The 16824-nt window shown below is 45.6% G+C and overlaps 1 protein-coding gene across 4 annotated transcripts in view; it reads right to left on the bottom strand.

The window, feature by feature from the left end:
- ASTN2 (astrotactin 2) overlaps positions 1-16824 on the bottom strand; it is an 899407-nt gene that overhangs the window by 360981 nt on the left and 521602 nt on the right. The gene's annotated exons all lie outside the window — the stretch shown is intronic.

The following is a 16824-nucleotide window of genomic DNA, read 5'->3' as shown; positions in this document are numbered from 1 at the left end:
TATTACTCAGCCATAAAAAGGAATGAAATAGTGCCATTTGCAGCAACACGGATGGACCTAGAGATTAGCATGCTAAGTGAAGCAAGTCAGACAGAGAAAGACAAATATTATATGATATCACTTACATGTGGAATCTAAAAAAAATACAAATGAACTTATTCACAAAACAGAAACAGACTCACAGACATGGAAAACAAACTTACGGTTACCAAAGGGGAAAGGGAGGGAGGAATCAATTAGCAGAATGGGATGGACAGATACACACTACTATATATAAAATAGATTAACAACAAGGATTTACTGTAGAGCACAGGAGACTATATTCAATAACTTGTAATAACCTACAGTGGACAAGAATCTGAAAAAAAAATGTATATAATTGAATCACTTTGTTGTACACCTGAAACTAACACAATATTGTAAATCAACTATACTTCATTTTAAAAAAAAAAAAAAAGAAAGGTGAAGTGTTTTGTTGAAGGTCACCAAGCCTGTACTGTGGCAGAACTAAAGTCTGTGCCAAGCTCCATCTGAGTCCAAAGAGAAAGTTCTTCCCACTACACAACTCTTAACTTGCATTATTCATGTTTCTACAGAGTCCAGACCTCCCCATAACAACTGTGCAACTCTGCAAAATTCCTATTATTCCAACGTTGTGTATATAAATTGAAGCTATGGTGGGTATGGGGCTTACCCCAAATTATTACACAGCCTATAAACAGCAGAGCCAAGATACAAACACAGAACTGTCTGACCCTCGTACCCTAGAACTTTATTTTTCAGACTGTTGCATACAAGTCACACCATCAGTAATGGTAGCGTCAGCTGTTGTAAAGGTGACAAGACTCTAGGCAAATGCATGACTCCTCCCAAATGAGGTTCACAAGAGACAAGACTAGACTAGCGACCATAATCCATGGATCTGCCAAAATTCTATTACATGAGAGATACAAATGGAAGATTCTGGAAAAAGGGCCCCAAATAAGGAATATCCTAGCACTGGGTTATTTATGATGCCTACACTTGCAGGAGATATTATTAGAGGGACACTACAGGCAGTAAAAAGAGGCACTATATTCTTCCATGTTGTATGCCTCATGGAATCTGGAATTTTGAAAGAAGGGAGATGCTAGTACATGTACATGTTGTAAGAGGAGGCCAATGAGCACTACTGCTGATGTCTCTGGACCATCCTTCATCCCTTCCCCCATCCTTTCTCTCCTCAGGCTTGGAGCTCCAGGTTTCAGTCTCCTAGCTTATTCCCTGACTCCAGCCTTATCCCCTTCTATCCCACCTTTCATACTGACTGTCAGTGAACTTAGTAAGTCCCCGCTCTAGTTAGATACCCCATGGATCAATAGTTCTCCATTACTTATAGAAGAAAATCTAAATTAGTTTCATTGGCATTCAAGGTCTTTTCATAATCTGGTTCCTGCCTACCCGCCTGGCTACATTTTACCTTGTCCTCATAGTCTCCCTTTGATAGCCACAGGTCTCTTCTCATTCCCTAAACACACAAACTTAGGTCAGGTTCACTGAAAACAGACTCTGAAACAGAGCATTGAATATATGAGGTTTATCAAGGAGCCCTCTTGGGATATACTTGTAGGAAGTGAGCAAGGCAGGATGGGGCAGGGGAGAGGCTGTCCTGCCATGTGGTTGATGCCATGTAGATCTGAAGCCTCAGTTGGTCCTGAGGGGAGCTCTGGAGCTTGGATGGCCCGTTAGGGACACCCTGAATGGAGGCAAGGGATCCAGGCCTCTGCAACGCCACCTCAGCCAGTCATTGGCATGGCTGCCATCTGGAAGGGGGTATCCTTGGGAGAGGCAGTTCCTTGTGGCTGAAGGCAGTGCCCAGTGAGGGACAGAGCTGTGAGCCTCAGACACATTCTGGAGGATGGGTGGGTCAGCCCTGAAGAGGGGATCTGAGTACACTATGTACCTTTACCTTTCTGAATCCTTAACCATGCTTTACTGCCTGGGATGCTCATCTCCAAATTTTCTCCCCCCACAAAACCCTAAGAATCCTTAAAAATTATTCAAATTCAAGTTCATATTCAAATTCATTCATTCATTCATTCATATATTACAAATGTTTATTGAGTGTTTACTATGTGCCAGGCACCATTCTAGGTACTAAGGATGCAGTAGTGACATTGGACAAAGTCCTTACCTCCACCAAGCTTACTGTGACCTCCTTTGTGAAACCTTCTCTACTTCCCCCAAGCAGAATTAATTCCTTTTTCCTTTGAGCCCATTGTTTAAATCTATTATCTTACTGATCTTCATCAACAACTCTGTGGTTTCCCAAAGAGACTGTAAGCTTCTTGAGTGAAAGGTTCATGACTTAGTCATTCCACTTTAGCCCCCAGCACAAGGCCTGGTAAGAACTTGTGTTAAGTAAATGTTTTTCAAGTGAAACAAAGAAAACACCAGAAGGCATGGATGCCACCGCCACCAATCAGTAATTTTACCAAGAGTATCTCCAAAGACTGGGTTCCCATCCCAAATCCTTCATGCTCAGGGCTGTTGTATAGGGACAAAAAAGAACATGTGAGGAAGAGAGCTGCAAGCTTATCCATCACTTCCTAACTTTGTATAGACTGAGGTCAGGGTAACAGGTAGATGGAGGAAGTGAATCAACAGTCCCTGAACTGAAGCTCTTGGGTGATCTACCACTTTTGAATCATGGAAAGGGTTGAGGGTCCTGGAAAGACATTAAGGCTATTAAAATATTAATATCCTGAGAAGAAGTGATAAGTGAGGGAAGGAGATAAAGACAGAGGGAGAGACAATCTGAGAGAGTGTGAGAGCAAGAAAAGAGATAAACATATAGAGAATGTGCTAGAAAGAAAGAAGAGAAACTGAGAGGCAGAAACACCCTCATCCAGAAGAAGGTGGATGGATGGATAGATGGAAGGATGGATGAATTGGCAAGTGGACAGATACACACAGAGAGAGAGGGAGACAGAGAGAGTTAGAGAGACACACCCAGGAGTGTCATAGAGAGGGAGATTAAAAGAGAGGAAGACAGAGGGTGTAAAGAGAGAAAAAATGCAGAACTAGATCAGGAGAAACAGGAGTAAGACCCAGAGATTAAAAAAGGAGAAAATACCAAGGTAAGGAGAACAAATGTGGAAGTGTACGGAGGAGGTGGAGAGGAGGGAGGGAGGGGAGGGGGGAGAGAGGAAGGGGATGGGGGAAGGAGACAGACACAGAAAGACAGAGAATGAAAGTGCAGAGAAAGATACTGTGCCAGTGGAAAGAGCAGAGACAGAACAACAGAGAGAAACAAAGGAAGAGGGGAGAAAAACAAGCAAAAATTTTCACCTTCCAGGGCAACCTGGTGACAGCTCAGGCTATACAAATAAAGAGGCTGTTAGCTTTTGAAAGCACTGATTCTGCGTAAACATCGGTTATACCAGGGGAACATTATTTAAAACACAAAGCCCTGACACAGGGGCTGTTACTGAGTTGAGAGCAGTGATTGTGTCAGTCTGGGAAGTGACAGAGGGAGCTAAGGCAGACGCTGGCATTTTCTTAACTCAGGACTCAATCCCTCATCCCAGCTGCTGAGTGCAGGATTTGGGGTCTGTTGGAGCTCAAAGCTGCCCCAATAGCAGGGCACAAAGGGATGGAGGGAACAGCCCTGGAGGTGGAGGTGGGCTGGGGTGATGGGGAGATCCGGCTGAGAGTCCTAGCTTTGCCAGAAATCACCATCATCACCAACATCGTCTCCATCCTCTATGACTTCCTGAGCACCTGCTACGGGAGAACTGTGCTAGGTTCCTTTCCCATGCTGTCTCCATAGCCTCAAGGTCTACATTTTTACTCCCCTTGTACAGCTGGAGAAACGGGATACTGGGGAGAGACGTCACTGGCCTGGGTCGCATGGATGTGAAGTGTTGAGGCCAGGGTCTGCATGCAAGTCTGCCTGACGTCAGGTCCTGAGCTTTCTCCAGGCCACCGTTGAGCTTGTCCAACCTGCTCTGTGCCCTTGGGCAAGTCAGAGCTCTCCTAACTCTAAAGCTGGTAGAAATCTATACCCATCCCTCTGTGTCTCAGGGGAGGAAGAACTGGAAGAACAGAGCCTGTGCCACCTTCGCACACTGCCCAGTGCCGCCTCCTGGTCTATGTACACGTCACAGTAGCCTCAATCGGAATTGGAATAAAAGGGGACAACACCAGTGTACTGGTTTCCTAGAGCTGCCATAACAAGTACTATAAACCAGGTGACTTAAAACAACAGAAATGTATTCTCTCACAGTTCTGGAGGTTGGATGCCCAAAATCAAGGTGTCAGCAAGCCCATGACTCCTCTATAGGCTCTAGGAGAGAATCATTCCTTGACTATTCACAGCTTCTTGTGGCTCCTGGCAAACTTGGCGTTCCTTGGCGTGTAGCTGCATCACTCTAAACTCTTGCCTCCATTGTCACACGGCCTTCTTCCTTCTTCCTTGTGTCTGTGTGTCTTTTCCTCTTCTCACAATGACACCACCCACTGGATTTAGTGCCCATCCTAATCTATTATGACCTTATCTTAATTACATCTGCAAAGACCCTATCTCCAAATAAGGTCACATTCTGAGGTTCTGGGTAGACATGAGTTTTGAGAGGATGCTAGGCAACCCACTACTCATGGCTCAGAGACACATCCTTAAGCTGAGTCGGACGGTAGGACAGAGCCGAGGTTAACACCCTGGTCTTTGGCTCTTAACGCCAGTGTTCCTCACACCACACCTTCCAACTCCACGTTCTGCATGTTACACTGCGGTATTTACAAGGCCTATAAAGTCTTAGAAAAAGGATCCCAGTAAAGCCATTTCTCCTTCATCTGAGAGGAGAAAAGACCAACATTAATTAAGTACCTAACACACCCCAGGCAGAACAGAGGTTGGCAAACTTTGCTATACAGAAATCCATAGTCAATATCTTAGGCTTTGCAAGCCATATGGTCTCTGTTCCAACTACTCAATTCTGCTTTTACAAAACACAAGCAGCCATAGAAAATATGCAATGACAATATGCAAAATGCAGTGAGTGAGCACGGCTATGTTTCAATAAAATTGTATTTACAAAAAGACACAGCAGACTGGACTGCCGTTTCCTGTTTTACATGGGAAAACCTGCAGGTCAGTGTTGGAGTTTAGATTTGAACTGAGGTATGTCCAACTCCAGAACCCACATTCTTTCTCCTACATCAGCGGTCCCCAACCTTTTTGGCGCCAGGGACTGGTTTGTGGAAGACAATTTTTCCACAGACGGGGAGGTGGGGGGCGGGGGGAATGGTTCAGGTGATAATGCGACCGATGGGGAGGGATGCGGAGCGACGGGAGCGACGGGGAGAGACGGGGAGAGACGGGGAGCGGCAGATGAAGCTTCGCTCGCTTGCTCGCTAGCTCGCCTGCCCGCCTGCCCGCCGCTCACTTCCTGCTGTGCGACCCGGTTTCTAACAGGCCGCGGACCCCTGTCCTCCATGAAGTTTCTTCTGAACCTCACCCTTCTCATCTGCAAAATGGGAACAGCATCCTTCTAGCTCCCAACCATGTAGGATTATTGTGAGGATGCAATGACAAGATGCATAGGATCACGTTTTACAAACTCAAAAACCCAATGCAAATACATTTATCATTCATTCATTCAACAAATATTTGAGCACCTACTGTATGCCCGGTACTGAACTGGTTATTATTATGTCTCTCCTTTGGTCTCAGTCTGCCTGTATTTCTGCATCTATTAAGTCCAGCCGCTGTCTAAGATGTTTCCAAGCATCTCTCCAGTTCTAACACTCTAATTTTTTTTTTTTTTTTTGATAATACTGTTTTCAAGACAGAGTCAGCCAGACCCTACCAGGCTGAGTGGGGCTGCCATCCCCTCCCTAGCTGATTCCTTAAGTGTGAACGCATCACCTGGGTTCCATTTGGCCGGCCGAGTCAGCTGAGCCCCATGCGGGCGGCTGGGAACAGATGCTGACGTGGCCCCCTGTTAATAAACACCAGGAAAGGTCTGTGTCACTCACAGAGAGGTGCTAATGGATGACTCAGGGCCCAGACAGTGACAAGACCCCCACGGGTGCAGACTAATCACTCTCTGATGACAATAGGCGGCCTTGTTTCCTGAGCTCCCAGAGAGGGCGGAACCGAGGACAGGGCTTGTCAGGAATCAAGCTGCCCTCCCACCCTGCCCAGCCCCGCCCTGGGTTCAGGGAGGCTCTCAGCCCCAGCGGCAGGGGCAGCGTGGAGAACAGTGATACGCGGCAGGTTTGTCCCCCAGCTTCACTCACCATGAGACCTGGGGTGAGTCCCTTAAACCCTGGGCTTCCATTTTCTTGTCTGAAAAATGGGGATATTAATACCTAGCTGGCAGAGTTAGCGAGGGCGATAAATTAGATAATATATATGCCAAATATTATCAGAAGGTGCCCAACAGCCAGCTAAAATTAGAATCATCTGACTGTCCTGCAAAACTGCAAAGGCCATGACTTGAGAATGTAAGGAGCTCGATGCAGGAGAAAAAAGGAGGACCTGGGGCCTCAGAGTATCCATTTACTCACTTAAGTTTTTTCATTGATACCTAATTTGGCCCTGAGCTGGTTCCTGGCGGGGGTGGGGGGGGGGCGGTGGCGCGGATATAGGGATAGATATGCCATAGCATGTGCTAAGGAGGAAGGGAAAAACAAAAACAATTAACCTCACAACATAACTGGGGCCACAGGACTATAAGGAGGCCACCCCATCCACCCAGACTTTGGTAGTGGGGGGTCAGACGAGGCTTTTTGGAGGAGGCAGTATTGAACCTGAGGCAGAAAGGCTGAGCAGGAACTAGCCACATGAAGGAGGGTGGCATGAGATATGGGTGTTCCAGGCAGAAGTAGCAGAGGGTATACCCTGATTGGGGGAACTTCAAGCAATTCAGGGAAGCTGAAGTGTCGAGGAGGAGATGGGGTGTGGCAGAGGCTGCCGGGAGACAAGCTAGACAAGGTTCCGTGTGCCAGGCCTCGATGATTCTTCCCTTCACCCTGGGAGCTGCACGCATCCACCAGAGGGTTCTAGAAGCAGATTCTGCTTTTATTTAGACTAATAACACAGACTACGATTTTATATAATCATGATGGCAATAACAACAACAGCAGTAATGATAGTTCATGATTACTGAACGTTCATAATATGCCAGGAAATGTTTCAAGCATGACATGTGTCAGCCTTCCTAATCCACATGAAAACACAGTGATGCAAATGATATGATCATCCCTGTTTTATGAAAGAAGGAAGTCCCTGTTTTGAGGATTAAGCAGTTTTGAGACCAGCTGAAGATCATGTTAGGAACAGTGTTAGGACAGTGGCTGGCACATGGCATCTGCTTTATAAAGTTTAGTTGGTAGATGGCTTCTGGGCTGGGGTGAGCTGGCACATGGCACAGGGAAGCAGATTTGGGCTTTTTTAAAGTCAGAGCTATTGAGCAATGGGAACACTATCTCCCAAGGTCCTGCTGCTGCTGGCCACCGCAGAAATGCAACCTGAGGAGGGATGGCCATTTCCTGAGATTGCGGTGGAGGAAAGTCAAGCTTCCGGGGGAGGGCAGTACAATACCATAGTGATAGTCACAACAATGGCTACAATCTATGGAGAACTTACAACCTGAGAACTTAACATGGGTTATCTCGTTATTTCTTTATTTTTTTAATTTTTTTTAAAATTTTTCTTCTGGCCACATGCATGTGGGATCTTAGTTCCCCGACCAGGGATTGAACCCGTGTCCCTTGCATTGGAAGTGCGGAGTCTTAACCACTGGACCACCGGGGAAGTCCCTATCTGATCTCGTAGGGCTTGCTATAGCCCTATGGGATGGTGCCATTCTTATCCCCATTTTGTTGATTAAAACAGAAATGCACACACTTGGATCAGGACCTGGTGCTTACAGAGGGGAGGGGACTTGCCCTGTGACACACCGTGGCTCTGCTCTGGTTTATCTGTCTCCAATCCCAGTAGGGTCCTGCCTTCCTCCTTAGGATCCCTTCCCACCTGGAGATTCTGGGACTGGTGTTGCAGCTGACCCTGATCATTCCCCTTCCTTTAGCAATTATGGTTTGCACTAATTTAGGTCAGGAATACATATCGCTGTGCTGAGTGGTCTCAGAGCTTCTTGTGAGTGCCTGTGTCTTTGAGGAGCCTGCCAGCTTCCTGCGTGCAGAGATCCTCTTCACTCTCTTCCCCCTGCATGCTGGGTATATGGCAGCTGTTCACTGAATAAGCAAGGAGGAGAAGGAAGAGGAGGAGGGGTGAATGAGGCCCATCAGCTGTGTGGTCTTGGGGACAAAGAGAAAATGATTCTGTGTGGCCACTGCCCGTCTGTGAAATAGGAACAGTAAAATTCAGCTCACAAGGTCGTGGTCAGGACTCAATGAGATAGAAGATGTAGAAGGCCTTCACCATCATCAGGCTCATACAGACACCTTCATAAGGGTCTGCTGTATCTTGGAAATGCATTTGTTCATGTCACAAATATTTACTCAGCACTCACCACCATGGAGGTTGGAGGTTAAATATACAGAAAAGAGCAAAACAGACATGGGCTTTGCTCTCCTGGAACTTATAGCTCAGTGAATGGAACAGAGCCACCCAGCAAGTCCCTGTCACTGTATCTATACCTGTATCTGTATCTACATCTACATCTATATCTGTGTCTATATCTATAATTATAAATTATGATAGATGCTTACAAAATACAGGATACCAGGAGAGCATATGGCAGAGGGGACAATCTAACCTAGGGAACTGGGGGTGGGAGTTGGGTGTCGAGGGGAGCATATTTCCCTGGGGAGTGTCAGGCCCTGAAGCAAAACCAGCCAGTGGCCTGGAGGAGTTCTGTCACATCTGGGCTTTCCCCAGGGGTGCTGGGATAATGTGTGACCCCCACACACACAGTGACCTTGGAGTCCATCTGATCTCTGAGACCATCCTTCTTTGGCAAAAAGCCACCTCTTCCTCCCTGTGCTGACTGCTCATTCATAGAAAGCCTCCTCCTTGCCAACCCGCCCCCCTTTCTCCTGCCCCTTGCAAACCCCATCATTATATTCAAAAGAAATCAAAAAGGTTCAGTGACAATGCGGAGGCTTGATCTCATAGGGAAGCTCATTAAGGTGGGCTCCAAGAGGTGGAAAGGCGCTGTGTTCTCCAGAAGCCCTCTTGCCCGGCGATGGTGGGAGACCCTGGTGTCCTGGGAGGGCAGAGGGGCTTGCCTGACAGGGGCAGAGGAGAGCCCACCATTAGGGAGTAAACAGGGCTGCATCCTCCAGCAGGAAAGGCTCTGGCTGGGGGTTGGAGGAGTGGGATCTGGGTCTACCTCTACCTTGTACTGCTATGTGTCCCCAGGTAACCCTCTACCCACTCTGGGCCTCTACTTCCACATTTATAAAATGATGGGATGATTGCTAAGGGTCCCTCCAGCTCAGATTTCTAGTAACCTTATGTGACTTCCCAAGAAGGATAGGTGGAAATGTAAGAATGAGGGAGGGAGGGGGAGAGAATAGCCATGGTTTCCATTGTATCCATCATATCCAATATTTCCATTGTTCTGCATCTACGGAAATCGAGGGTCGTATACAGTCAGCAGGGAAATGAGAAATAAATACAACTGTGCTACCAGGAAGAAGCCCTGGGCTGAAACCCAGACCCTGCCACTTATTCGCCGAGAAGACAGGTCACTCCGCCTCTCTGAGCTCAGTTTCCCCATGCATGGATCATGGATAATAACCCCTAACTCTTAGGTTACATGAGGATGACATGAGGTAATAAAAGCTCTGCGAAGGCCGGGGCTCTGGCACGCTCACTGCAGTCCAGTGCCTGGAACATTGTACCCAGACTTTTGTTGGACAGATGAATGAATGAATGGGCGAATGAGTGAGCGAATGGATGCAAATGTATGTGAACCACTCCACGGACACCCTCGCTTTTATTGTTGTGGTTGTTACTGACAATAGCCTGCTTTTCAGGCTGAAACCCTGAAAGTTACTCCACGCTGGGAAAACAAGCGTTCTGAAGTCAACCTGTAACCCTTTTGTCAGTCTAGAGAAGCATATGGGCCACATCTTAGAATAATGTTTTTAAACGCACAAGATCAAATACAAAAAGCGTTACATAAGAAACCATTTATCAAAACATTTTTTTAAAAAGCCAACTGGCATCTAATAATATATATGCTTCTTTATTGACACATTAAATAAAAAGGTCTAGGAACAGATGTAATAATGACCGTAAATTGGAAGTAGTGAAGAGAATAAACTATGTTTTAAGACATCTGCAACAAATGAAACAACAAACGTAAGATGGTACAAAACTACATGTGATTTCTCTTGGCGAAAAAGTCACAGGTGCTATTAATACACCCATGTCTGCAATGGAAGGAAATGCTAAATTTCACTGAGAAGTTGGTGAAAGTGAAAATTTATTATTAGGGGATTTCATGGACCATCAGCCCAGACCCTGGGTTGAGAGCCTCTGCCTAGACTTTGATAGAGAAAGCTTCTCTCTAAATATCTGTCGATCTGTGAATATAACCAGACGCTTGGGTCCAGATAAAAAGAGACAGGAAATTAAAACTCAGTTACGATAACACCAAAATCACTCCTTTCTGGTGGGGCATATGTGGTGTAGGGAAAGGGGGACAGACTTTGCCTTCAGAAAAAGAAAATTTTAAACTCTTAAGGGCGTGTCCTCACCCAAGTGACCTCCCTCTCTGAACTTGAGTTTCCTCCTCTATAAATGCATCATTGCAATGTTCCCTCAGTGCCTGGGGGACTGGGTGAAATAAACGAGGCAATGCACCTTGTGCAAAGAGGCAAGTGCTACCCCTCAATGCCCCCCTTCTATACCTTCTAGGGTGAGACAAGATTTTTGCAGCCACTCACTCTTAAGAGCTGCTGAATGTACCACAACAGGGATGCACTGGCACCTACTGAGTACCAGGCCGTCTACTAGATATTCAGCACTCAGAGGTGCCCAGACAAAGCCCCACTCTCAAGAAGTGCATAGGCTGCGGCCAGAGACAACAAGATTTATAAAGTGGGGTGAATACTTACAGCATAGATGCATAAAAATACATGAGATCTCCAAAAGGAAGCAATGAATTCTTCCTGGGCTGGTTGGGGAAGGATTCTTGGAGGGAGAAGCAATACACTGGCTCTTGAAGGAAGAGGGGGACAATGAGGGGGAGTAGGAGGAGGAGGAAAGGAAGAGGAAACGAGAAGAAAGGAAGAGGAAACGAGAAGAAAGGAAGAGGAAACGAGAAGAAAGGACGAGGAAACGAGAAGAAAGGAAGAGGAAACGAGAAGAAAGGAAGAGGAAACGAGAAGAAAGACAGGGCAGGCGTTAGAGGGTAATGTGTGTGGGGAGTGGAGGAGACAACATGCCAGAGAAAGGAAAAGAAGCCTGGAGAATGCAATTCTATCCCAGAAAGTAGGGAAATCGATTCTGTAATATAGATTCAGGGAGGAAATAACATTCCAAGCATTGTTAGAACAAAGGAAGAAAAGAAACGTGAAAAGAGAATAATTTGAAACATCAGAAAGCATTCGGGATGCCAGTGAGGGGACTCTGAGCCGGAATCCCAGCTCTGCCTGGAAGCTTCACTGTGTGACTTCAAGAGAGTCACTTGGTGTCTCTGATCTCGGCTTCCTGATTGGTCAAATGGAGATTATAGCACCTCCCTCTCAGGACAGAGGTGACAATGAAATGAGATAAACCACCTAAAGCACCCACGTGTTGTCCAGCACCGAGCAAGAGTCCAGCCATTGTAAAGTCCCTCTTACTGCCCTTCTCAGTCAGCACCTGGGGTGCCTGCTGCCCTTGCATGGTAGTGACAGGTTAGGAGAAAATGCAATTTTTCGAGAGACTCCAGCTTGCGTAGAACACGAGGCACCTCTACCAGCCTACAAACAATTACTTTATAAAATGTAAATTCCAGGCAGGAAAAGCCTGCCTCTATCAGCTACTTGCCAAAACATATAGTAGTGGATAGTGAGTTATGGTAATTAAACACTAGTTAATTCATTTACTGAAAAGAAATATTGCTACTTTGAAGCATCAGGGTTATCTGTAGCACAATTTAATGAATGGAGTTTTTAATGTGGTGGAAATCGCTAGGTAATTGCCAGCTGATCATCCATAATTACAAGACTGTTAGGTACGCAAAGCCTGAAACAATGTTTCCTAATTTCTTTAGGATCAACAAAATAAGCATTCATCCATCCGTCCATCCATCCATTCATATACCCATCATTCCATGTAACCATCCATTACAAAGATACTTACTGAGCACCTGCTATACCCTCCCCTGTGCTATGAAGAGTCAGAAGTACAGACAAGACTAAGCCATGGTATCTGCCCTCCAAAAAGCTAGCAGTGTTGAAGAACAGAGAAGACACAGCAAAAAGGTCCATGGGAAGTCAGAAGGGGAGGAGGTTACTTCCAGTTTGGGATGAGGGGAGTGGGTGGTAGTTGGGTGTGTGGACCAAGAAAGACTTCTACCTTCTTGTATCTTTGGAATTTTGAACTGTGTGCATATATATGCTTATTCAAAAATAAGTAGATATTTTATTTCAAAAAATAAGTGAGAACTGGAGAAAGAGGAAGAGGAGGAAGAGGAAGATAAATATTATGGACTGAAAATAGGTCATTAGAGTTGAGCTTGCACCATGGGTGGTAATGCAAAAGGCATTGGCAAGAATGTAGCAGTTCTCACCAATCAAGTTGGCAAGTATTTTTGTCAAATGATAATTCTCAGTGCTGACGAGGGTAGAGTGAAATGATATTCTTCCTATTCTACTTGTGCTGGTATAAATCGCCAAAATTTATGGAAAGCGATTTGGCAAAATCTACCAAACTTCTGAAGTGTTCATACAGTTTGACCTAGTGATTATAGTAGTACATTGTAAAGGAAAAAAGAGCAGCCAGGTAAAGAGATATGTTCAAAAATGTTCATCATAGTATCATCCATAACAGGGTTAAAAGTGGGAACGATCTAAATATCTAACAGTGACAATACGATCCATTCATATAATAAGTTATGTGAAAATTTATAATTATGCTTTCCAGGTATAGCTAATTACATGGAAAAACTTTATGATATTATTTTTTCCCCAAAAAAATCAAGAAAACATTACATATACACAAATGCACATGCATACGTAATTAACAAAAAGAGACACTTCAAGGAGGCTGTGGTATTTCACTGGGTTGGATGTGTGATAAAAGGGGTGAAATTATGCAGTAGACAGCCCTTAGATTTGTTCATACAATATCTATGCCCCCTTCTGGTAAAAGCACCCCCTTAGCTTTGTGGAAATGTACATCACTCCCCCATACACACATACACCATGGATAGAGCCTTGTAGATTCATCAGTCAAGGTGCTTGCATTCCTCTGTGAATGAGTGAGGTGAGTGAGGGAATTGATAACCAGGCCAAGCAGAGGCTCACTCTTGGGAATGTGAATCTTAAGCAGAATGTCATGAAGGTTGAGGATGTGGAAATCAATTGCTTGTAAACTACCCATGATCACGCCCCTTTGGAAGTTCTTCACGGTGCCCCTCTGTGGCAGGTCTACTTGGGTTTGCTGACTGTTGTCATAAGCAGTGGCCGGCCATTCTAAGTTTCTGAACAGGGGAATGACATAAATAGAGATGTGTCTACAAATAATTAAGGAACACTTCAGTTCAGAGCTTCTAAGTCTGGTTCAGTGTGTCTTGAGTTTTGGCAACAGAAGATCCAGATGAAGATTCAGGGGTTTTGGAGAAGGGTATTGCGAGAGGACACTGAGTTTCAGGCGGTCGTGACCAGGAGGGATGTCTGTCTTGTGCCTTATGAGAGAGACCAGCAGAGGGCAGAAGACAGGGGAAGGGAGGCCTCCATCACAGCCCTGCCGCCATCTGGAAGAGCACGGAGCAAGGAGGAGGGAAGGAGGAAACGCAGAGAATGCACCTTGAGACCAATGGTAATAGAGTTGCTTCTAAATTCAGTCTCGCACCCAGTCAGGCAGGCTTTATCTAGAGGCCCTGTTTCTTATGAATCCGGGGCCTGAGCTTGGGGACCTAGGAAGCTGTGAAGTACAGAGGAAGCCACTGAGCCTGGAACCCAGGAGAGTAGGTTCAAGTCCTCCGCTCTGCTGCTCAGGTGAAAGATCCTGGACAGGCACTTTCCTTTTCCCGAGCCTCAGGATAATTTGCTCATTCATTTGGCAGCATGTTCATTCATTCATTCATTCATTCAGCAAATATCTATTGGATGTCTATTAACTAGCATGTACTACCAATTCATTCATTCATTCAGCAAATATCTATTGAATGTCTACTAACTAGCATGTACTACCAATTTAGACATATGCAGGAAAATTGGTTCTTTATGTCAAAAGGATGGGGAGGCCCTCGGTGGTACTGCTCAGGGAGTATGGGGGAGCCGTGGGCTCCTCCCTTCTGGGTTTATCCCCTTGTCTCTACTTCTTAAGGATCTGGGTGGACCTAGATCAGGCAGCAAAGAGCCACAGACTCGCTGACAGAGAGACGTACAGCACAGGGGAAGATGCAATTACCGCCCACAGGCCCGCATTGCCTGTCTTGTTCTAGACAAGGCCACTATTTGGCCTGCTGGGCTGGGTGGATAGAAAAGACAGAGTGCGGGGGAGGAAGGAGGTGGAAACCGTGCTTACAGGCAAGTCCCAGGGTCCGTGAAGCACTCAAGTGCAGACGGTGTACAAGCATGTGGAGGAACTGACTTCTTCTGCAAATCGTGTTTTCTTTTTTGGTGGAGGAAAGACTTTGCTCTTTTAGAAATATCAAATGTTGGGCATTATTCTACATATAGTAAAGACTGTGGTGTATAAAAAAAGAGTCCCTTCCCTCATGGTATTTATATTCTACTAGGAAGAGAAACTTCAAACAAATTTAAAAGGATTAAAGAGTTAAATGGCTGAAGTGTTGGACAGTTACTGTGACAGAACGAGGCTAGGGAGTGTTGGCGGTGGGCTGAGGGGTGGCGTGCTGGTTTACTAAGACGTCAGGGAAGTCCTGTGGGGTCATGGAGATAATCAGCGGGGTAATGAATGCAGAGTGACTAGCACAGCATCTGGTACAGAGCAAGTGCTCAAGAAATCACTGCTGTTAGTGTTATTGTGAATTACGTTCTAAATTCCTTCTCTGAACGTGGGGACAGCAATGCCTATTTCATAGGGTTGCTGAGTAGATTAAATTCGGAAATATGTAAAAAGAAATTTATGTGACAAATTCAATACGGGATTATTGAGAGCCAGCCATGTTTCAGGGGAGACTGGCATAAACAAACACATAAATGCATAGTATAAAGTCAGAGTGGTGAGTGAAGGACGGAAAAGAACGCAGAGGCCGAGATCGAGATTCCTGGTGTGGGGAGACCAAGGACCTCCAAGGCTTGAGGAGATGACCTTTGAACAGAAGCAGGGAGGAAGTGCTGGAGAGAACAGGGCTGGGGAAAGCATGTCACAATGGGAGGAAACAGCAGGTGCAAAGGCCCAGAGGCAGGGGTGGGGTTGGCCCTGAAAGGAGCATCAGGGGCCAGTGGATCTTGGAGGTGACAGCAGGGGTTTTGGGTACGAAGCAAAGGTGCTGGAGGATTTTGTAAAAGGAGTATGATGATCTGATTTACCGTTTAAAAGCATAACTCTGTGTGTAGTGTATATTATTCATCTTATTCATCTTGGTGTATCATGAGATCAGAGGTAGCATAGGCAAATGATGTGACACTCGTTCTAAAAGCAACGTATTCATTGCATGCCTATTATGTGTAGGCTGCTAGATACAGCAGTGTAGATGGAGACAGCCACTACCTCTTGCCCTTGGGTACCTTCTGATGGTTCTATTGGCACAGCGTAGATACTTCATAAATTATCATCACTTGATATGAACTAATATATATTACATTGCATTATATTTTACTATATGAATAGCACAGCATTTGTATTTTTATCTCTCTTGCCCCCAAAGTGACAGTGTTACAATTCACCAGAGGCTCATTCTTGAGGAGAAAGGAGCAGCAAAAGAAAAAAAAAAAAAAAAAAGAGGAGGCAGAAGTAAGCACGAGGGAGCAGGGGCGTGAAATTTCTCACCACTGTATCTCTGAATATGTGGCTATAACCGTCCTCTCATTTGACTGTCTGGTGGACTCCTATTCACATTCCGGAGCCCAGCTCACTCTTCGCCCCGTGGAATCCAAGAGCCCTCCCTCCACCGTGCCATTAGGGCTGAACTGCTGTCCCCTGCCTGTCCACCCTCCTGGATCCCGGATGCATCCCTCCTGAGGCACCTTTAGGGGCACATGAGTATGATGTTTACTCACAGTGTTCATTCTTCTCGTTTATTGGGTTGGCCAAAAAGTCCATTTGGGTTTTTCCATAACATCTTACAGAAAAACCCAAGCGAACAGTTTGGCCCACCCAATATTTGTATAACCTCAGAGATTAACACAGGCTCTGATGCAGCTGGTGTAAAAAACATCTACAGAAGAGAGAAAGGGAGAGAGGAAGAGAGGGAGGAAGAGAGGGAGGAAGGGAGGGAGGAAGTGAGGAGGGAGAGAAAGGAATACAATTCTTTCCTTCTTTTCCAGGCAATGCTAAAGCTCATTTCAACCAGCAAGTGCTGAGCTTATTGATCAACATTTCTGAGGTACTGAACTGAGTTTCTATTGACAGAAGTAACTAGCAACTAGGCTGGGGGAGAGAGAAATGTGCTGACAGCCAGCAAATCATAGCCCTGATATCAGAGTGCCTGTCTATGCCAAGGGGGACAATCATTAATTTCCTGT

Source organism: Eschrichtius robustus, chromosome 10 (genome assembly GCF_028021215.1).
Source record: "Eschrichtius robustus isolate mEscRob2 chromosome 10, mEscRob2.pri, whole genome shotgun sequence".
Taxonomy (NCBI): Eukaryota; Metazoa; Chordata; class Mammalia; order Artiodactyla; family Eschrichtiidae; genus Eschrichtius; species Eschrichtius robustus.
The sequence above is the reverse complement of the archived record's forward strand: the minus strand, read 5'-3'. Positions and strand labels throughout refer to the sequence as shown.